Source organism: Rhinatrema bivittatum, chromosome 2 (assembly GCF_901001135.1).
Source record: "Rhinatrema bivittatum chromosome 2, aRhiBiv1.1, whole genome shotgun sequence".
NCBI lineage: Eukaryota > Metazoa > Chordata > Amphibia > Gymnophiona > Rhinatrematidae > Rhinatrema > Rhinatrema bivittatum.
Genome location: NC_042616.1, coordinates 155675297 through 155699477, shown reverse-complemented (window position 1 = coordinate 155699477; position 24181 = coordinate 155675297). Strand labels below are relative to the sequence as shown.

Below are 24181 nucleotides of genomic sequence, written 5' to 3'. Positions count from 1 at the left end.
TGCCTAACCAGAAAACCCAAGGGCTCAATAATGTGACAGAGAGCAATGGTGTCAAGAGTCTTCCCTATCTGTTCCAGCATGATTGATAGCAGTGCAATAACTACCAACACATCAAAGTCACATTAATAAGTACTACTGATTAAATGATGACAAAGTATCCTACAATTAAGGTAGCCAGCATTCACAGTAAAAGCTAAACTGAGTGCCTGGGTAAGAGGATTTAGCAGAAATGAAATAGTAATTAATAGATAATTTATGAGTAATCCTAACTAAACCAAATTACATACTCAGTCAAAATAAACAAATTTCTCAGATTTAAAGTCTAATGTTGACCTAAACTGCTCTGAGAAATATTCTCTGTAGGGGCCCAATTATAGAGAAGGAAGTTTATTTTTGATTTATTTAACTTTAATGGATGTAAATACTATAATTTCTCTAAACATGCCTCTTAATAAACATCTTTTTCCACTGCACTTAGTAGATCATATAAAGCAAGGGTCGACTATAAAAGACCATAAAAAGTATCTCTTATCATTCTCCATCTCATGGGTTCTGTAATTTCTAAAGCAGGGAGCATGGACCTATCAATAAAACTGCTGCCAAACTCATGCGTGACCAAAAGGACTATAAAACAAGCATATGTAGAGTGGTTCTACAAGCTAAACGTGTCCACAGCTAAAGGTCCACCCTGAACTAACAAGAGACAAAACACAGCAAAATGTCTTTAATGACGCACCAGAATGCATTGGTTTAATATAAAGCACTAAAACAAAGACAGAAAATACAATTATAATCAAAGTTAATAATGTTAACGAATACACTCCTGTAAAAAGAGTCAAAATGGTTTTGTCTGCTGAGCAAGAAAGTAAGAATAGTTTCAAAAGTACTGCAATTTGAATGAGCCATCATTAACAACATTTTGTGCAGACAAGATATATGGAAGTGAGATACTAGGAATATGTTACACTATAAAAACTAGGTACCAGACAGTGTACTTACAGTGCTACATGTCTAGTAGTGCTTCAGAAATAAGTAGCAGTGATGTGCAAAGTAGTAATTAGTGCAATAAGATGTTGTAATCAGCATTTTCACTGGCTTGATTTCATTTACAAATTTATTATAAGAAATCACTGCATATTGCTTATTTGTGATAAGTGCTTGCATAGACACCTGAGCTTTGAAGCATACTGGGCATCTGTGCTGCTCGTATGTCAGCCAGATGTCAGTAATGGAGCAGCATTAGCTGTGAATATTGTTCTTAGATCAGTGCTGAAATGGGCTGATTCATACTGCACAATTACAAAAAAGTGGACAAAAAAATGTTTCTTCTTTCATACACAAGAAGTAAAGCCTTGTGCCTTTGCGAGATACAAAAAGTATGTGTGCATATGGTACCAGATATAAATAGGGGTTAAATGTGCAAACATTTACAATTTGTGAATAGTAGTGCAAGCCGTCAAGGCTTCAGCCCTATAGAACCAATCTTCAATCATGTGAGAACTAAGAATTTGCTCATTAGAAGACATATTTGTCTGGGTAAATATACATAATTTGCTAAAAATGGCCATAAGCCTTATTAGTTTAAAAGATATATGCTTTGCCATATGCAATCAGGACTCTGCTCTGCTATCAAGAATCTGCGTCAGATTGTGCACTTGATAACTCTATCATGTGAATAATTATTTCATCTTTATTCTAAATTGTCTCGCTGCCTTCTGGATCGGAATCTAGGCCCAAATGCCGAGTCCCTGTTTTATAAGCAAGCCTGAGGGAGGGAAGTGTGATGATCTCCAGGGATCAAAGATTCTGATAAATAATACCTTTCCCTTTTAACAGATGCTCTATCAGTATCTACTTCTCATTCTGATCATTCAAACAGCTTCACATCCTCAACATTCAGGAATTTCACATCTAAGACAGATCCATAGAATATGATGGTAGATCAGGACCGGACCACCTAATCTGCCCAATCAGTTTCCTGCTACAATGCCATAGACCAGGGCTTCCCAAACTGTGGGTCAGGACCCCACAAAACCTTCAGCTGGGATCATAAGTGCCTCAATTGAAAGCTCTCTTCAGGCAGCAGCAGCAGCAGCATTAGTAGTGGAAAATAGCTTGGGGGCCTATGAGCCAGTATGCACTCATAGGCCCCGCGCTGGCTTGCCCTTTCATGAATTTCATTGCTAACAGGAAGTCCTGCAAGAGAAGGGATCAAGGTGGCTGCTGGGCTTGCACTAGCTCATAGGCTCCAAGTTGCTGCCACCTGCAGGATCACCATTGGGCTTGCGACCAGCCATAAGGGAAGGGGAAGGCTGAATGTGCATGGGCTAGTTGAAATCACCACTGCTCCTCTCGTCTCATTCACCACTGAACCTACTCAAGAGAAAAATGTTGCCCCTTTCATCAGTCTGTCTTCCCTTCCCACCACTTGTCATCCACCTTTTGCCCAGGGCCTAAATGAAGATGTTGCCGGGGGGTATTTGGAGGAGGGATTGTTAGAAGGGAGGGATAAGGTGGAAAAGGACGGGCTATAGAGTGGGTGGAGGGGAGGCATGACAGATCATTTCGGGATTATAATAAATATTGTGGTGAGAGAGGATTTGCTGAGAGGAGGAGATTCTCTGAAGGATGAGGAGGTTGAGAAGGGGGATCAGCTGGAGCATGGGGAGGGTGAGGAGCATTTGTTATAGCACCCCTGCCAATTTGTTCTGGTCATCTTCTGGGGGTCATGTGAATTTTCAAGTCTTAAAATAGGGTCATTTAAGGTTAAAGAACTGGGAAGCCCTGCCATAGACCCAGTGATTTCTGATTTTTCTTTCATTTCTTTGCAACTAAAACATCTGTGCTAATCATATTTTCCTGAATTCTATTACAGTTTTTGTCGTTACCACTTCTACTGGAAAGAAATTCTTCTGTGAAGAAATTTTTTTTTACTACTACCACTGAAAAATGTTTGCTATTTGTGCATTACTTACAACTTTGAATGTCTCTATTATATTCCGCTTGTTTTGTCTTGGGCGTGCATATTAAGATCTACAGGTTTCATGTATAGAGCGTTTGGTACAAGACTCTGCACCGTTGTGATCGCCCTTCTCCGGACTGCCTCTACTCTCTCGTCTATATCCTTTAGGAAGTATAGCCTCCAGATATGCACATGGCTCCCTAGGCGAGGTCTCGCTAATGACGTGCACCAGAGGTGTTATCACATTTGTTTCTACTGGTTATACCTTTGCATTCCATCATTTCTGGCCGCTACCTCGTTACACTGTTTTTCAACCTTGACAGCGGCAGATGTGAAGACCCCGAGATCTTCTGTAAATGGAATGATATTGATTCCTCTACCATACGTACCCGTCTATAAATGGCCCTTCTTTGAACACTGCCTACCTCCATTACTGTGGCATCATTTATATAAGCAGGGATTCAAAAATTCCCCCCATGACTTACTGTTCCCTTGCCTCACTTTGTAATGCTATTATTCTCTGTACTTCCCCTTTTCCTAGTATAGCTCTCAGTCTCCTCCCTTCCACGCACTCCCCCATACAGCCCTCTTTCTTCTCCTTTACTCAGCCCGCAACCCTTTCTACTTTCCTCCCTTTCACCCTCTGCAGTCCTGTCTTCTCTTCCTCCCATTTTCACTCTCCTTCCTGTGATCCTAGTGCTGCACACAGTCTTCCCTCCCTGAACCATGACCGGGCTGATGATGCCACCTTCTCTCAAACCCCCATGCATTTCTACCTGCCAAAGATGAAAATTCACTCCTCAGAGGAGAGTTGTTTTTTTTTTTAATCCTGTGTACAAGCAACAGTGTACTTAGTGTGCAGAGATCTAAAAGAAAAGGATAAATCATTGTTTCCTCAGATTTTAGTCTAAAATTAGAAAAAACATCAGTGGGAATCTGAAACATTTTTAAATTAATAATCGCTAGCGCCATAAGTCACAATCCAGATTCAGAGATGCCTGTGACCTAACATTCTCTTTATATAGCACCAATGTCATCTACTAGATGTAATGGGCAATTCAGTGGAATATGAAGAGGAAACATCTGCAGCTGCATTGCTGAAGGACTACCTGAGGACATGTGTTTCACATCCATCTTTATAACAAACAGTCCAAGAGTCAACAAGAGAGATTATAGCAGATTTTGACCCCTATATGTAGTACACTACAAAATGTACTTCACTTTGCTTTGTTAAAACAAAAGTATGCTATACATAGGTTTGTTATAAAGAAAGGACCGCAATGTCCTTCACAGTTACCTATGACAGACATGAGGATCAGTCAAAAGGCAGAGTATCACATACATACTGCAAAGATAACAGACTATGTACTAATCCACTACTCTTCACAGACCTACATCTGTACTCAAAATGTATCTTTAAGGTCATTTTCTTCTTTATTAGAAAGGCACTTGGAGGTTAATTTTTGTATGCTCAGACTTGAGAGGTAGTAGGATACTTTAAATGTTTTTTACATAAGAACATAAGATATGCCATACTGGATCAGACCAAGGGTCCATCAAGTCCAGTATCCTATTTCCAACAATGGCAAATCCAAGTTACAAATACCAGGCAATTACCCAAACATTAGATAAATCTCAAGCTACTATTGCTTATTAATTACCGTAATAGTTTATGGATTTTTTCTCTACGGACTTAGCCAAACCTTTTTTAAACCCAGTTACACTATCTTCTGTAACCACATCCTCTGGCAAAGAATTCCAGAACTTAACTATGCGCTAAGTGAAACAGAATTTTCTTCGATTTGTTTTAATGAGCTACTTGCTACTTCATGGAGTGCCCCCCCTGGTCCTTGTATTATCTGAGAAAGTAAATAACTGATTTACATTAACTTGTTCAAGTCCTTTCATGATCTTGTAGACTTCGATCATATCCCCCCCTCAGTCATCTCTTCTCCAGATTGAACATCCCTAACTTCTTTAGCCTTTCCTCATAGGGCAGCTGTAGTAATAGCAAGAGTGGAAAAGCCTCAAATGCCAAAGTGCAAATGTAAACAAAGAAATGTGAGGAAATAGTTTAAATCCAAAAGTAAAATTTTTAATGATCTGGAGCAATCACGTGATTTCTAAATGTCAAGTTCAAAGTAACATCTTTATTAGTTTTATGCTCATATTAGCACCGTTTCGGTTATAGAACTCTTAAGCCTTAAAGTCCCTCTTTAAGCATTAAAGTCCTTCGACATGGCCTTGTTTTGCCAGTCGGCTTCTTCGGGAGGGACTTCACTAGGATAGCATGCAGAAGCTCAGGGCCGGTGCAAGGGGATTAGGCGCACTAGGCGAGCCTTCTCTCTTGCGACCCCCTCCCCCGGTTGTGCTGCCATCCCCCGATCTCTGCCCCAACTCCTACCTCATTCTCGATCACGTCCGCTGACTGTGGTTTTCTGGGTCGCAAGCAGGTTGGGCATTGCTCGCGGCCCACCAAATCTCCACTCCTCTTTGCCACCGCTTGCGGCCCCATATGGTTCGCACCCAGTGGCGCACCAAGGGTCTCCGGCACCCGGGGGCCAAGGCATTTGTGTGCCTCTCCAGCATCCCCCCCCCCCCTTAATCCTTCTTGTACTAATGCTTAAGGTCACAGAAAATCAGTGGCGCCTCTAGACAGAAGAAATTTTTTGGGGGGAGCCAAAATGACATTTCTTCATCACACCCACCTCTATAGCATGGATCCTGCTTTAAAATTGGTTATTAAAAAAAAGTGTTAATAAAAAAGTCCAAAGGGTCTTCTGCATAATTTTAAAAAGCTGGCCAGTTTCACACTTCTAGTAAAACTACTAAAAAATTATTTGATAACTAATTCTATATGGCTATGAGAGTGAAGTCTGGAATACATAGGAAGGGACAGAATGTCAATACAAATCCTGCACCTCCAGTTCTGTATCTCTGTGCATCCACTGAAATTCCCCCAAACAATGGAGCTTGGATGTTTCCCTTACAGCTCATCATACTAAAAGATATTTTCAAATTCTGGTGTCACCTCACAGTAACAGCAGCACAAACACCTTCCACTGCCAGACACATTGTGAACTCACACAAAACCCCGCAAAAAAAGACACTCAAAATCTATACTGCAATCCCATCGTAACATAACAGTAATAACACCAAGGACTCAAACAACAAAAACCCTAGCTGTGAAAAAGCAAGGGTAAATATTACACTGGGTCCTAGAATACCAATACACCACCTACTGAGGAAACAAAACAAACCCGATTACTATAGATCCCTATGCTAGCAGAATCTCTCATCATGGTCACACCCACACAGAGCAGAGACAGACCCTCACCAAATACAGAATACAAAATAAAAGAGCACAAATTAGAAAAAACTGAAATGGAAACCCAAAGAAGTCAGACTGTGTATTAACAATGGAAAAACAGAACCACCATTCCTCATAAAACAAATAAAACCAAGAAACATAAAGCATCAGTTATAATAGTAAAACCATAATAATAATAAAACCAGGCCTCCTCTTCACGGGTTGCTGCAGGATTGGCTCTGCAGCATCCCTGGTCTTCTCGGGCCGCCCATAATATAGGATCTGCAGTGGCGGCCCTGCTACCGGGACTCCTCCTCTTCTCAACCCGGTGTGACTTGGGATTTGCGGCAGCCCGTAAGTGCTGCTTCTCTTCTGCACGCGGCTGATGCTCCTCCTCCTTCCTGCCCATGCGGCTCCGGCAACATTTTTCTTCCGGGGCAGCACAGGCAGGCAGGCAGGAAGGAGGAGCACCCGCAGGTTTAGATGCACCTTTTTCTTCGGGCCATCGGCCCTGCCGATCTTCCTGCTGTGTGTATCCGGCACACAGTAGTTCACTGCTCAGCTGCCAGTGGGATGAGGTCCACCGGCGGCCGCATGAGCCTTCATGTCGGCCATCAGCGCCCCCCCTAAAGCCCTGCTCCCGGGGGCACTGGCTTCCCCTGACCTCCCCTTGGTATACCACTGCTCGGCGCCCCGGGCCCAGGCCTAGTACTTCCACTGGCTCTGCAGAAGCTTATAGCCCAGTGATATATATAACTCAGTGATAAATATGGCCATGTCAGGGGATTTTAATGCTTAAAGAGGAACTTTAAGGCTTAAGAATTCTATAACTGATACAGTGATAATTATCAGGGCCCAGCACTTCTGCACGCATGGCTGGGGCCATTCTAAAATGCGCGCAAGGCCCAACCACACACATAACTCCTGTTTTTTACATGTGCAGCCCTTTGAAACTTTACTTGTGTATGTATGAGAGAGATCATGTGTATATATGATTAAGAGCCTGAGTGTGTAAGTAAGAGAGAGAGAGCATGTGTGTCTGTATATGATTGAGAGCCGGTATAGGTGAGAGAGCACATGAGTATGTGATTGAGAGCTTGTGTGAAAGTGAGAGCATGTGAGTAAGTGTGAGAATGAGAGTCTATATGTGTGAGAGAAAGTCTATAAGTGTGAAAAGACAGACAGCATATGTGTAAATGTGTGATTAAGAGCCTATATAAGTGAGAGAGAAAAAGAATGTGTATATGTGCGTGATTGAGAGCCAGTGAGAGAGAGAGAGCTTGAGTGTGTGAGAGAGAGAGGAGAAAGTTGCAAGCAAACCATCCCTCCTCCAGCGAATTCAAAACAATCTCAGGGCACCTGGATATCAAACATTCCCAGGTATGCAGAGCAAAGCATTTTTTTATCCTTATTTTTCATCATTAAGAACATAAGAACTTGCCATGCTGGGTCAGACCAAGGGTCCATCAAGCCCAGCATCCTGTTTCCAACAGAGGCCAAACCAGGCCACAAGAACCTGGCAATTACCCAACACTAAGAAGATCCCATGCTACTGATGCAATTAATAGCAGTGGCTATTCCCTAAGTAAACTTGATTAATAGCAGTTAATGGACTTCTCCTCCAAGAACTTATCCAACCCTTTTTTGAACCCAAATACACTAAGGGGTAGATTTTAAAACCTGTGCGCGTAAATCCTCCCAGATTTACGCGCGCGGGCGCATCTATTTTGCATAGGCCGCGGGTGCGCGCAAAGCCACGGGGCTTCGCAAAAGGGGCGGGAGGGGGCGTGGCGAAAGTTCGGGGGCGAGCCGGGAGGGCGGTCCCAAGTCCCCCGGCACTGCGGCCTGTGCTGGGGGATGCCGAGGCGGCGCGCGCAAGTTATGCCTGCTTCAAGCAGGCGTAACTTGCCCAACAAACGTAGGGGGGGGGGATTTAGGTAGGGCTGGGGGGTGGGGTAGATAGGGGAAGGGAGGGGAAGGTGGGGGGACGCGGAAGGAAAGTTCCCTCCGAGGCCGCTCCGATTTCGAAGCAGCCTTATTTATTTATTTATTTAAGAACTTTTACTATACCGATGTTCGTAGGGCACATCACGCCGGTTTACAAATAACTGAAGCAGGTAGAAAATACATTGAACAAAGGGAGGAGGGTAAGGGGAGCAGGCGAGAAGGGGGAAGAGGGGGTAAGGGGTAATGACAGCTGGAAATATAGAGGCAGCCGAGCGAGAAAAGACAGGAATTAACAATGATGAACAGTAAAAAACAATAGAGCCTTAGAGGGAACCGAGGCAGGCTGTGTGGCTCGGCACGCGCAGGCTGCCGATTTTGCGCAGCCTTGCACACGCTGACCCCGGATTTTATAAGATACGCGCGTATCTTATAAAATCTGGTGTAATTTTGTTCACGCGCGCGTATGTTTTGAAGATCTACCTCAGCCTGCACTAACCACATCCTCTGGCAACAAATTCCAGAGCTTTATTGTACGTTGAGTGAAAAAGAATTTTCTCTGATTAGTCTTAAATGTGCTACTTGCTAACTTCATGGAATGCCCTCTAGTCCTTCTATTATTCGAAAGTGTAAATAACCGATTCACATCTACTCGTTCAAGACCTCTCATGATCTTAAAGACCTCTTATCATATTGTTGTGTCTGTCGGTTCCTGATGCCCTCTCTCCGCCCTCCTCACCTCTTTGGCGCCTCCCTCTTCGCCCGCGGGAAGGTTGGCAGCCGCGGCGTTCCTATGCCGTGGTCTTCCGGCGTCCCCGGACCAGCTCCACGCTGCTAACTGCCATGTTTCCTGGAGGCCTAGGGGCGTGCGCGTGGCGTGGCCCCAACTAAAGTATCAGCAATGGCGCAAACCTCGGGGGCGTCCCCCAAAGATGACGTCACCCGCGACGGATATTCAAGGTCTTAGAATTTGCTAACACATTGAGTTAGCAAGGGTTTTGCTACCTAAGCTACTCTGCCTCCTCAGACTAACTATGGGTACCAGCTCCTCGGGGGCCTCGCTCTCTCTCTCTTTTACTTTGTAGATTGCAGTCTGGAACCGGTACTCGCTCCTCGAGGGCCCTTGTTCCCGGACTTCTTCGTATTCACTTCTGCCTGGAAGTCAGCACTGCCTGCTACATCTGTGAGTTACCATCGCTCTCTCAGAGCTTTCCCTGGAACCAGGTATTCTCGCTCCTCGAGGACCTATACATTCCAGCTCCTGGGCTTCTATGAGACATTGTGTGAGTCTTACCATCAGGTTTGGTACTTGAACTCTGCTTACCCTGCCTACTCACTATATTTCAGTTTCTCTACAGCTCAGCCTCCAGGGATCGCTGTTCCAGCTTCTGAGGGACTACAGCCCAGCCGGGCATTCCAGCTCACTACTGCGACCTCTGGTAGTTCAGTATACTGTTTAATAAAATAACTAGTGTGTATCTGTCTCCATACTCTGAGCCTGACAGGTGGTCCCCCTCGGGGTCTTCCCCGGGGGCGTGGTCATCTGCCACTGGTCCAAGGATTCTCCCACAACTCTCCTAAATACTACAGATTGCTAACTCCTATCTGATAGCTCCTCCCATCAGATAGCGGTTTCATTACAGATTGCTAACTCCTCGCGGAGAATCATTACACATATTACCCCTCAGCCGTCTTTCTCCAAGCTGAACAGCCCTAACCGCTTCAGACTTTCCTCATAGGGGAGCTGTTCCATCCCCTTTATCATTTTGGTTGCCCTTCTCTGTAACTTCTCCATCGCAACTATATCCCTTTTGAGATGCAGCGACCAGAATTGTACACAGAATTCAAGATGTGGTCTCACCATGGAGCAATATAGAGGCATTATGACATTTTCCATTTTATTAACCATTCCCTTCCTAATAATTCCTAACACTCTGTTTGCTTTTTTGACTGCTGCAGCACACTGAGCTGACAATTTTAAAGTATTATCCACTATGATGCCTAGATCTTTTTCCTGGGTGGTAGCTCCTAATATGGAACTTAACATCGTGTAACTATAGCAAGGGTTATTTTTCCCTATATGCAAACCTTGTACTTGTCCACATTAAATTTCATCTGCCATTTGGATGCCCAATCTTCCAGTCTTGCAAGGTCCTTCTGTAATGTATCACAATCCACTTGTGATTTAACTACTCTGAATAATTTTGTATCATTCGCAAATTTGATAACCTCACTCATCGTATTCCTTTCCAGACCATTTATATATATATTGAAAAGCACCGGTCCAAGTACAGATCTCTGAGGCACTCCACTGTTTACCCTTTTCCACTGAGAATATTGACCATTTAATCCTACTCTCTGTTTCCTGTCTTTTAACCAGTTTGTAATCCACGAAAGGACATCGCCTCCTATCCCATGACTTTTTAGTTTTCGTAGAAGCCTCTCATGAGGGACTTTGTCAAACGCCTTCTGAAAATCCAAATACACTACATCTACCGGTTCACCTTTATCCACATGTTTATTAACCCCTTCAAAAAAATGAAGCAGATTTGTTAGGCAAGACTTCCCTTGGGTAAGTCCATTGTTGACTGTGTTCCATTAAACCATGTCTTTCTATATGCTCTACGATTTTGATCTTGAGAATAGTTTCCACTATTTTTCCCGGCACTGAAGTCAGGCTCACTGGTCTATAATTACCCGGATCATCTCTGGTTCACCTTTATCCACAGGTCTATTAACTCCTTCAAAAAAATGAAGCAGATTTGTTAGGCAAGACTTCCCTTGGGTAAGTCCATTGTTGACTGTGTTCCATTAAACCATGTCTTTCTATATGCTCTACGATTTTGATCTTGAGAATAGTTTCCACTATTTTTCCCAGCACTGAAGTTAGGCTCACTGGTCTATAGTTACCCGGATCACCCCGGAGCCTTTTTTAAATATTGGGGTTACATTGGCCACCTTCCAGTCTTCAGGTACAATGGATGATTTTAATGATAGATTACAAATTTTAACTAATAGATCAGAAATTTAATTTTTGAGTTCCTTTAGTACCCTAGGATGCATACCATCTGGTCCAGGTGATTAGCTACTCTTTAGTTTGTCAATCTGGCCTACTACATCTTCCAGGTTCACAGTAATTTCATTCAGTTCATCTGACTCATCACCCCTGAAAACCATCTCCGGAACTGGTATCTCCCCAACATCCTCATTAGTAAACACAGAAGCAAAGAATTCATTTAGTCTTTCTGCAATGGCCTTATCTTCCCTAAGAGCCCCTTTAACCCCTCGGTCATCTAATGGTCCAACCGACTCCCTCACAGGTTTCTTGCTTCGGAAATATTTTAAAAAGTTTTTATTATGAGTTTTTGCCTCTCATGATCTTAAAGACCTCTATCATATTGTTGTGTCTGACAATTTCAATTTCAAATTCTCTCTTCGCTTGTCTTATCAATGTTTTACACTTAACTTGACAATGCTTATATTTTATCATTTATCATTGGGTCTTTGTATCTGCTATTTTGAAATATTTTATTGGTATCTAGAAATTTTTTATATGAGTTAATAATTAGCTATTCCATTCATCAGCTATTTTGAAATCTGTACTTTTTGTTAGTATGATTTAACTGCTATTGATTTTATACTTCTTGATTTGTTTGAGGACTGGTGAAGTTTCTCTTTTTCCTTTGTTATACTGCATACAGTCTCTCTGGCTTGTTGCAGTTTCCAGTTCAGTTTTTGTCTGATTGTTTCTAGTTATGCTTTATGGTCCCTTTATTCTTTGTTAGGTGAGGGTCTGCCCATGTTAGTGAGGTGAGGTATTCTGCTGGTGAGTAAGTTTCTGTGTAGGGCTCTATAGCAGTCTGTCATGGTCCATTTTCCTAATAGGAGGTGTATTGGTGTCATAAGGCCTGGTGTAATATTTTCATTGTTGCCTTTTCTTAGGTAAGGTGATTACTGTTTGAGTGCTGGAAATTAGTGTTTTGGTATGGGATATTTACTATTTATGCAATTTCTGTTCAGACAGAGTACTTGTCTTGTCCTTGTGTCATTCTTAACAATAAAAATAATACTGGACCTTTATTTTGTTTTATTTCCGCCATGAATTGTAATGAGCAGTGTGTCACACATGTGACCGTGGTCTGACAGGTATGTCTCGATGGGAAAAAGGTTGAAAACCACTGGTATATACAATAAGGTCAATATTCAAAGGCTTTGTCCAGGTAATTTTTACAGTTATCTGGACAAAACCTGAGATTTGAAAATTCTTCCTGCTACCCAGCTAAATTTTGTCCAGATAACTCATTACACAGGCAACATTTAGCCAGCTAAAGCAAGGTGGTGATGGAGATAAAGTTAAATTTTAGCCAGTGAGTGCTAATATTCAGCACTACTTTACTAAAGTTAACTGGTTGGAAACATCCCTGCCCTAAAGTTACCTGTATAACTTTATCCAGGAATTCTCTAACTGGATATAAGCACCAGCAGACTTCTCTGGATAAGTGCCACTGAATATCTGGGTCAAATTACCAGGGGTAACTTTCTTCCTCGGCAGCTTGCTGAATACTTCTTCAATATCACACAGCAGGGGAATCAAAGCAGGATCTTTCAAGTCTAGGCTCTAACTACTTCTTAACACCTCCAGCCAGAGGAAAATCAACAGGTAAACCAGGTAGAGAAAACTCTTCTGCAAACTCCCCAAAAATTCATTTTGTAAAAAGCTTTAACTATGTGGTAAGTAAATATTGGTTTATTTATGCCTTTAAAATACTTTGCCCTGGAGATACGTATATGCTTTGTTTCACTTCATGGCTATCAAAATCTGTATGAGAGGGAATTTTAATATGCTGTTATAATTGGAGATTGAGTACAGTTGGAAAAAGGGGTTGCTCAAATAAAAGGAAGCAACCTTTCTCACCCACAATTGATATGGTTCCTAAGATACTGACGGTATCCACCATTGGCTCAATATTAAAACCACTGTCCATTTTCGTGGACCATTTTTTAAAATCTATGGTCCCTCTGCCACGCTCTTTTCTTAGAGACACAAAACATTTGCTTAGGGTACTACAATCCGTTAAAGATGTACAGGATATTCTTGGTCATTTTAGATATAAAAGCATTGTACACCAGTATTCCCCAACAAGAGGCATTATGAGTGATCAGTGATTCTCTGAACAATAGCTCATGACCTCACAGGATGTGTTGCGACCGTTGCTGCCCAACGTCTCCATTCCACCCTCCTTACCTCTTTGGCGACTCCCTCCGGGGTTGATGGAAGTTTGGCTGCCGTGGCGTCATCTTGCCGACCTCCTCCGGCGTTCCTTGACCGGCTAGCCGCTGCCTTCCACCATGTTCTCATGAAGCCTAAGGGTGGGTGGGTGCGCGCGTGGCGTGGCCCCAACTCAAGTACCAGCAGTGGCGCGAACCTCAGGGGTGCCCCCTGAGATGACGTCATCATCTTCGGATATTTAAAGGTCTTTCATTTCGCTAACTAATCGAGTTAGCAAAGGGATTCATACCTAGCTGCCTCCAGGTATCGCTGCGGATGGGATTCGCTCTCCGCATACCTTGCTACTCTGCCTCCTCGGACTTTACCAGGGGTACCCGCTCCTCGGGGGCCTCGCTCTCTCTTTTACTTTTCAGGTCGCAGTCTGGAACCGGTACGCGCTCCTCGAGGGCCCACGTTCCTGGACCTGCTACTGAATACAACTTCTGCCAGGAAGTCATCGCTGCCTACAACTCCAGTGAGTTACCATCTCTCTCTCAGAGCTTTCCCTGGAACCAGGTACTCGCTCCTCGAGGGCCTACTTCATTCCAGCTCCTGGGCTATTCTAAGAGACTACAGTGTGAGTGTTAACATTATGGTTCTGTTCCTGAACTCGGCATACTCTGCCTACTCACTATCTCAGTTTCTCTACAGCTCAGCCTTCCTGGGATCGCTGTTCCAGTGCCTGAGGGACTACAGCCCAGCCGGGCTCTTCCAGCTCACTACTGCCACCTCTGGTGGTTCTCAAGAACTGTTTAATAAAAGAACTTGTGTGTGTCTGTCTCCCAACTCTGAGCCTGACCGGTGGTCCCTCTCGGGATCTTCCCCCGTGGGCGTGGTCATCTGCCACCGGCCCAAGGATCCACCCACAACCATCACGAACAATAACAGGGTGCCCACATTTATATCCACCACAGCAGAGAGAATTATTTTTGGTTCAACAATACTTTCTTCAAACAAATCCACGGTACTGCCATGGGAGCCACCATGCATCCAGATTTGGGTAGCCTACATATGACAACATTTGAAGAGAACACACTTTCACCATGCCAGTGTTTGAACAAGTGCATCTGTGGGTTCGGTACATAAATGATATTTTCTTTTTGTGGAAATCCAATGAGGAATCATTATGGGGTTTTATTACATGAGGAATATTCAAGTCAAGAATCCATCTTTTACTATGACATATCATTTTCAGACCATCTCTTATTTAGATATCATAATTATGAAAGAGGACAAAGTGTCACGAATTTCCATATTCAGAAAATCCAGCAATAGAATCACCTTGCTCCATTTTTGCAGTTTCCACCCGTACAAATTAAAGAGCAATTTACCTGTAGGTCAGTTTTTGAGACTCTGGACAATCTGATAATCAAAGTTGGAGCTCCAAGAAGCACAGACAGATTTGTTTAGAAAACTTCTTGTACGTGGATATCCATTTGGGATTATCAAACACGCTTATAAAAGAGCCAATAATGGAAGAGTGGCTCTTGATTGACAGCATGGCAATCAATGAACATATGCGGTTAGTATGTATTCTGAAGTATAAGCTCAATTACAAAAAAGTAGAATGCTGGATGCTGACAATAATGATCAACAAGTTGCACCCAAAATAATTACTAAAGCACAAATGATTTGTTGTAGAGGAAAAACTTCAAATGCCAATATCTAGGCAACACATGCCTTGGATAACATAAGCTAAAGCACCATCATGAGTTAAAAAATCTTCCTCAATTAATATTTTTTTTATATATATTTCAAGAATGTATAGTTATGGGGCACAGAAGAAAGTTGGTGCATATAAGTCGGCACGATATTGACTGCAAAGAATCGCTACAGTAAGCCCTGATGCAGCCCTAGTTGGACAGAACATTCAGATATGTTAATTTGATGGTTAAAATACTTTAAGATAAGTTTTAAGAAAGTGTATCTTATCTTTTGAATATTAGAAAGTGCACTTCATCTTTTGAACATTAGTAGCAACTGGACAGAAAGCATATCCTATTTTTTAACAATATCAGTAGCGACTTACTAAGCAATCTAAGTATAAATTTATGTTGAAAATTAACAAAAAATGTTTTAAAAAAATGTGCATAAGGATAAAAAAAGAAGCAATATATATATTTGAAGTTTTTTTAAATCATGATGGTGCTTTAGCCTATGTTATCCAAGGTATGTGTTGCCTAGATACTAGCATCTGAAGTTTTTTCTCCACAAAAACATCATTTGTGCTTTAGAAATTATTCTGAAGTATACGAACAAGGCAAGAGAAGTGGCCTCTTTGAATTTCAAATATTGGTCAATTTTATAGATGTATTGAGAAATTACTACTTACCTGATTATTTCATTTTCTTTAGGACAGTCAGATGAATCCAGAATAAGTGGGTTATGCAACTCTACCAGCAGATGAAGACGGACCAAGCTGCCATCACTGTACATAAACCCCTGCAGTGACATCAACTCATCAGTATTCTCTTCAAAAGCAACTGTGGACAGACTAGCAAAAAAACTTGATTAAAAACAAGATAACCATGTCAATACTCAGCCAACAGGTAACACTGAGCTCAGATACAAAATTAATAACACTAGGCTAGGGACTAGTGCAACACTTACCAGTAAGCCCTGTAAAACATCAACACACAGGTGGATCAATACGCAACCATCCAGCAGCCGAAGGAGGGGGGCTGATTCATCTGACTGTCCTAAAGAAAAGGAAATTATCAAATAAGTAGTAATTTCTCATTTCTTAGAGTCAGTCAGATGAATCCAGAACAAGTGGGATATACCCAAGCTACTCCCGAATAGGGTGGGAGGCTGCCCGCAGTCCAGTCAGAAACACACATGCAAAGGCTGTGTCCTCCCAGGCTTGCACATCCAAACAATAATACCTGGAAAAGGTGTGTAAGCAGGACGTCGCAGCTCAGCAGATGTTGATGGGAGACAACAATCTAACTTCTACCCTTGACCCTGCCTGAGCCCTAGTGGAATGAGCCCTAACCTGACTAGGTAACGGTTTCCCAGCATCCACGTACGCATCTGTGACTACCTTCTTAATTCAGCAAGCTAAAGTAGCTCTTGAGGCCGGCTCTCCCTGTCTAGTACTGCCGTGAAGGACAAACAGGCAATTCGACTTACGCAAAGGTACAAATTCTGGCATGCGCGCCCGTCCTTACGTCATCAGGAACATGGCGGATCCGCAGCGTCAGGCCAGCCCGGGGATTCTGGGGAGAAGTGGCGAAGAGAAGCCGTGGCAGCATCTGTCCGTCAGACCCGAGGGGAGTCGCCACAAAGGTAGAGAGGGTGGAGCGAGGGCGAGAACAGGCATGAATGCAACAGCAGGTCCTTGGCTTAATGGTGGCAACCCTGAAAGTGGTACTATAGGCAAGGACGCATATGTGTCCTCTTCAGCCCTCGCTGCTCTCTCAGTGGAATCCGCGGTCCCAGGACTATTTGGTTTGCCTCCACCTGCCAATGGAGGTCACCTCCCAACTGCAGTGGTGGCTGCAGGTGAATCATCTACGGAAGGGAGTTTTCCTATCCCCATCTGACTGGCTAGTACTGACAATGGATGTGGGAGTCCTGGGATGGGGCGCTCACTGTCAGCAACTGACAGCGCAAGGGTGCTGGACTGCGGAAGACTCTCTCTGGAACATCAGTCGACTGGAAGCCAGGGTGGTTCAGCTGGCATGCTTACAATTCAGCGACAGGCTGCAGGGTTGCTCGGTCCAAGTAATGTCGGAGAATGCTAAGATGGTGGCCTACATCAATCATCAGGGAGCTACCAAGAGCCAACAAGAGTTGCAGGAAATAGATAAATTTATGGAATGGGCAGAGGAGCATCTCCAGATGATCTCAGCCTTGCATATTGCAGGAAAAGACAACGTAAGGGCAGACTTTCTCAGCAGAGAGAGAGTCTGGACCCAAGAAAGTGGGCATTGTCAGACGAGGCATTTCAGCTGATTCAGGATTGCTGGGGTCTCCCGTTCCTAGACCTGTTGGTGACCTTGCGCAATGTGAAAGTTTCATGATTTTTTAGCCACAGAAGTCATTGGGGATTGATGCCCTTGTGCAGGAGTGGCCGGAAGACAAGTTGCTGTATGCCTTTCCTCCATGGCCAGTGTTGGGCAGAATGATTCAAAGGATTGAACACCACAGAGGAGTGGTGCTCTTGGTCTCTCCAGATTGGCTCAGGAGACCGTGGTATGCAGATCTGCGGAGGTTCTTGGTTAATTCACCTCTTTGACTTCCAGCACGCAGGGACCTGTTGCAGCAGGGGCCTGTTCTTCATGAAGAATCGATTTAGTCTTACAGTATGGCCCTTGAAATGTCTCACTTGCTGAAACGTGGATATTCTGTCGCTAAGAGCTAAAACATTCTCCACTTCCTTGGCTTATGTGCGGGTTTGGAGAGTGTTTGAGGTCTGGTGTGAGGATCGAGGTGTTCACCCTTCCTTGGACAAGATTCTGCTCATTTTGGAATTTTTGCAGGATGGCTTGAATAAAGGCTTGGCTCTTAATTCCTTAAAGGTGCAAGTAGCAGCTCTCACCTGTTTCAGGGGTCAGGTAAATGGTGGATCCTTGTTGGCTCATCTGATATAGCCTGTTTTCTGAAAGGAGTGAAACATCTTTGGCCTCCTTTGTGATTTCCGGGACCCCTATGGTGTCTTAATTTGATTTTGGAATTTTTGGCAGGCCCTATGTTTGGACTGCTAGGTACTCTCTCCTTGCAGTTGCTCACCTTGAAAACTGTTTTCCTTGTTTCAATTTGTTCTGTGCGTAGGGTTTCCGAACTGCAGGCCTTGTCTTGCTGGTAACCATTTCTCCATGTGATTCCAGGGATGGTTCAGCTGCATCCTGCTCCTTCCTTTTTACCGAAGGTGGTCACAGAGAGAGAGATGTAGAAGAATATCATCTGTTGCATCCCTTGGATGTCAAGAGACATTGTCAGGTAGCATGAGGAATTCTTTCTCTGCTGCTCTGCCTCCACAAACTTACCAAGGGGTACCCGCTCCTCGGGGGCCCCATTCTCTCTTCTTGATTTCAGATTGCTAAGACGGGATCCGGTATTCGCTCCTCAAGGGCCTACGTCCCTGAATGCTCAGAAGACTCCTTACTGCCTGGAAGCGATCGCAGACGTGAACACTGTGAGTTCTGTTACAAATAGGAACCGGTACTCGCTCCACAAGGGCCTAGGAGAACGTGAGTTATTATTTGCAGATTGCAGATAGGAACCGGTACTCGCTCCACGAGGGCCCATGTTCCTAAAACCCTTCACAGACTCTCTTCTATCTCAGAAGCTATCGCATACCTATATCTTGTGAATTACTATTACAGATTGCAGATAGGAACTGGTACTCCCTCCACAAGGGCCTATGTTCCTAAAACCCTCCAAAGACTCTCTTCTATTCCAGAAGCCATCTCATACACAGATAATGTGAGTTCTTTTTCCAGACTGCATATAGGAACCAATACTCGCCTACGGCTCCTGTTCCTGAATATACTGAAGACTCTCTGTTGCATAGAAGCCATTACAGATATCTACAATTGTGAGTGTATCATCTACTACTGGTTATGTATCCAGCATACCCTGTCTACTCAATACCTATAGTCTCTCTCTACAGCTCAGCAACTCAGAGATCACAATTCCAGTATCTGAGGGACTTCAGCCCTGCCGGGCACATCAGCTCTCTACTGCCAACTCTGGTGGTTCTACTTCCTGTCTAATAAAGAACTATCTGTGTTTGTCTCCATACTCCAGCCTAGCTGGTGGTCCCTCTCAGGATATCCTCCTGGGGGCGCTGTCGTCTGCCATCAGCCCAAGGATTCACCAATTTCCACTACGTGTTTATTCCTTACACTCTAGAGCAGTATCATACAGACTGCCACTCTGTGGGAGCCAACCCACAACAGATCATTAACTCTGCCTACGGAGTATTACAAATTGCTAGCTCCTCCCCTTGGGGGAGCAGCATGAGCAGATTGCTAATTCCTCCCTTCTTGAGTAGTAGATCTATAAAAGATTGCTAACTCCACCCCCCCGGCGGGGTGATCGATAACAGATTGCTAACTTCGCCCCCCCCCCCCCCCCGGCGGGGTGATCGATAACAGATTGCTAACTCTGCTCTCCTGGCGGGCGGATCGATAACACCTGCAGATAAGACTATACGGACGTGTGCAGAGTGCCCAACAGATGGAGTTGAGTTAGCAACTTCTGAATTCGACAGGAGCACCTTGCCCTGCTTCATGTCGAAACGAACTCCCTGGTATTCCAGCGACTGAGTAGGCTGAAGACTGCTCCCAGCTGAGCTCTCACAACAGAGAAATCACCTTGCAAGTCACCAAGTGGCTCTTTTCCAGCGACTTGGTGCTAATCAGCCAATCATCCAAATATGGATGTACTAGGATTCCATCATTTCTCAACTCTGCTGCAACCACCAAAGGGAAGCGCCCAAAATTGAAAGTGGCATTCCAGAACTGCAAACCATAGGAAGTGTTGATGTTCTAGTCAGATGGGAATGTGAAGATATGCCTCAGACAGATCCAGAGAGGTCAGAAATTCCCCCAATTGCATGGCCATTATCACCGAGCACAAGGTCTCCATGTGACAATGCTTCACTCACAGTTGATGGTTGATGCCTTTGAGGTCCAGGATGGAAGAAAAGAGCCCTCCTTCTTTGGCACAATGAAATAAATGGAATATCACCCTGTATTTTCTTGAGACATGGGCACTGGGGCTACAGCCTTCAGACTGAGAAGCCTTGTCAATGTTCTCTCCCACTGCCTGCTTCTTCTGCGGAGAGTGACAGGGAGACTCCATGAACATGTCCCGAGGAACACTATGAAACTCCATTGCATATCCTTCTCGTATCACCTCCAGGACCTACTGATCTGATTTCGACCCACCTCCAATAAAAGAGAAGAGAGGTGGTCCTCTATCTCCTGTTCCTGGGGGTGGGTCGGCAAAACTTCCTTGGAAGGTTAGAGAGGCTGCACTACCTGAGCCTGCGGCTCCTCTGGGTCAGAGATGAAAGGATTGAGACCTAGCGATGGATTGAGTCCTCTGAAAGGACGCTCCTCTGTAAGGCCAAAAAATGCTTGGATCCTCTAGCATGACCTCTCATGTTAGGGGAGCACTGGCATAAGCTCATCAAATGAATTCAATAGGACATTTTAATAAATGGCAACGATCAGTTCACCAAAAATGAGTTAAGTTTTATCTGGATTTAATATAAATTAAGGCACTATCGATATGGCACTGATTTGAACTTATTAGATTTTATTTGCAATAAAATGTTATACGATGAATGAAGATATATGATTAAATATAAGGTGGAGAAAAAAATCATGTGTAAACATTTATTGATGACGCCTATTATGATGGTCATACCAATTATTATATCATCATATTTCTGTTGAGGTGGAGAGCATTGTCATTTAATAACTGCAGATATGACAGGATATCTAATCTAACCTGTGCAGAATCCATGGGCTGTAATCTTTATCAATGTGTGGAGCTTGTGAAGCTCAGACTGCAAATTCCTTGACATTTCACTTGCCTGAAACTAGGGACAAAATATGAATGTTAACCCAGATTGTGAAAACTGAACAAGGATATGATTATTGATGTGTAAACCGTTGTGATCTTTTTGGAATAAAAGTATATAAAACACCTAAATAAATAAATCGTCACATTTCCACTGAAGGCAAGGGTCCAAAAAATTCAGTTAAACAGCATGATAATTCAACTGACTCGTCATGCGATCATATTGGAACTCAGGCATGACATCAGTTAGCTGTTCTTTTTTTTTTATAAATGTGTAGTTGATTATTTGAAGTAACCTCTTTGCTATGAGCTATTTATCATAATTTTATAGCAAAGTTACATAGTAATCAACTATTGTGCTGCACATTTTAAATAACTTGAGAAGCACTATGGCATTCAATTTAGTCATTTTATGGTACCGTTACTTTTACCTCATAGGGAGCATTCAATTATTTTGGAAAACTGGCCAAAGGGAAAGCAATGGCAGGAGACAGTCCCTATTGTAGAACTAGTGCATAACCAGGCAGCTCTACTTATGGTACCTTATGTTCCATGACATAGCAGCAAAATAAATCAGTCAGATATAAATGTGCTACTCTCCTTACTGTGTTATTATTAACCAACTAAAATGTTTAGCCCTGTATATTGGATTATAATTACAAAATGTGCATTTGAAGATTGTTACACATTTTTCTAGTTGTGTCTGTGAAACAGAGATTACTAATTAAGCATTTCAAACATCAGTAATGAATTTTTATAGCACTGTTCACTACAAGTTTTCAACATATAACTCGAGAAGATAACGAGGACATAACAAGCTTCTATGAGTGCATTATTTTGGTGTGGTTACCAAATACCATTATTTGGTGTTATAAAGTGTTTTGGTACTTTCTTATTATCAGCAATAAGATAAATGTTCTAAGACATAACATAGAATGAAGAAGTTTCATAAAACCAAGACATGCTAGATTATTCACAATCTGCATGAATGAGCACAGCCAAATCATTTTAAAGAAATATTTTTTTCTCAATCCACTTTCAGATGGTTTTAGAAAGCTATATTAAATCTGAAAAAAAAAATCATATGTATTGCTCATAAATGAACAAACTGCCTCATGCCAATGACAGACTTGTTTTTGAGTGTACGAAACCAATAAGAGAAAAGCAAATGACGTTGTTGTTGCCTAATGGACAATTCGTTTCATATTGGCAGCAGAGGAACTCAGCCTTAGTTATTACATTGCATCAATGTTAGTAAAGGGGACACCGATATTCTTCACATTTATGGGGTCTGAGATGCTGGCACTGAAGCACCATGGATCCGCGTTAATGTCCACTCCTATCGGCTGCTGCCACCACGGATGGCCCATTCCATGGCTCCATCCCCCTCATCCTTGCTGCCTCACACATACCTGCACTTCTAGGCAGATGACACATTAGCATTTGGCAGGGAGTGCAGGCAACTGAAATGCTTACAACCCATTCCTAACATCACCAGACATCTGGTGAGAGAAACGGGCAGTAAATAATATAGGTTCACCAGAGCCTTTGTCGTAGCCTAGCCAAGTTAAATCATTAAGTACTAATGCCTGAATGCTGCTTCCAAAGCTTGCCCACTGTTTTTCATTTCTTCCAGCAGCTGGAAAATACATCCTTTACTCTCATTTCTGTGGGGAGCATCACCACAAACTTCTGCTTACACAACGCTAATATAAGAATAAACAAAAAAAACAAAACACACAGTACTCACTAGCTGCCCCACTGGAGGTAACAAATGAGAGCACTGAGGCTGGTACAGCAAAACTAACAATATCATGTGAGAAAGATGCTCATTAAACTTCATCATCCTGTCTGCATTAATGATGCCTTTACTTAATAAAAATTCCCTGAGCAGTTGCAAAGATATTAGGCAAGGTCTTTGCTTATGTATCAGGAGTCTAAACTGTCACTGGCAAGCAAGCAGTTTAGGAGGTGCACTCCCAAGAGAAAGGAGCGAATACAGCGTTCACGTAATAAATGCAGAGAGAATCAATAACCGGAGCCTGCCACATTACTTATGCTTTTAAGAAAACAGGTGATCCTTTTAAATTAAACTGCGAATTGCTAAATGTTGCAAGTTCCAGCATAAGATGAAGAAGCTTGAAGGCCTTAAGCTCTTAATAGCTGCAAGTCTCAAATACTTTAAAAAACAAACCAACCCAGCAGAGGCAGAACGTTCAACGGCGGTGGGAAAATATTTAGAAAAGTTGGGTGCCAGCCAAAATTTTTTTTAGGAGCCAGGAAAATTGTTTTGGGTTTTTTTTTCCTTTCATCTATATTTGTCCTTTTAATTTTGCTTCCCATCCCTTTAGCTTCTTCCTTTCCATGCTGCAAAAAAATTCCTTTTTCACTTTCTATCCAGATATCCTCTTTTCTCAGCCTCCTTAAAGCCTGCCTGCCTCTTGCCCTCTTCCTGTTAAGCCTTCCCTTCCACCACTCCCAATCCAGGACATATTTTACCCTGGTACTCCCTTCCACTTATCTTTTCCCTCCAGCCTTCCTTCCTGCCTCTCCCTTTCTTTCCCCACCTAACCTGCCTCACACTTCCAACCCTACCATGTTTGATGGCCCCAGCCTGGGAGCCTTGAGATAGCTTCAGACTCTCCTCTCAGTCCTAACACACCGTTCTATTAGCTTGCTGTTAGAAATTATTCTGTTAAAATGTTAGAGTTGATCAATAAGTAATCTCTTGTTCATTTGTAAAATGACTGCTCTATTCTGTTCCAATGTCAATTTGATGTAACAAGTTGTTTTTAATGTAAACCGGAGTGAAGGCTAATTGCTATACGTCGGTACATAAAACATCTGAAATAAATAAATAAATAGCCATGTTGCTACTTTCCTTGGCTCAGGGCCAGAGCCCGGTATGGAAATGTAGCCACCCTCCCATGTGAGTTTTACAGTCCAGCTGTTATTAAATAAATTGAGAAAAAAGTTTGATATTGGACAGTATGAGAGAGCCAACCGAAACGACACAGCCTCTGAAATTAGGCTGCTCAATCAGGGATTAAGAGAGTCTTAACTATGTTTACAATATAAGGCCAAGAGAAATCTCTCCAGTGTTTTTATAGAAGGTTCCATTTGTATTCATATGAATACTGTCTTCTACACGGGCCAG

The 24181-nt window shown here is 43.0% G+C and overlaps 1 protein-coding gene across 2 annotated transcripts in view; it reads right to left on the bottom strand.

Annotated features, from left to right (window-relative positions):
* The window catches only part of RSU1 (Ras suppressor protein 1), a 371478-nt gene that overhangs the window by 886 nt on the left and 346411 nt on the right, over positions 1-24181 (bottom strand). The gene's annotated exons all lie outside the window — the stretch shown is intronic.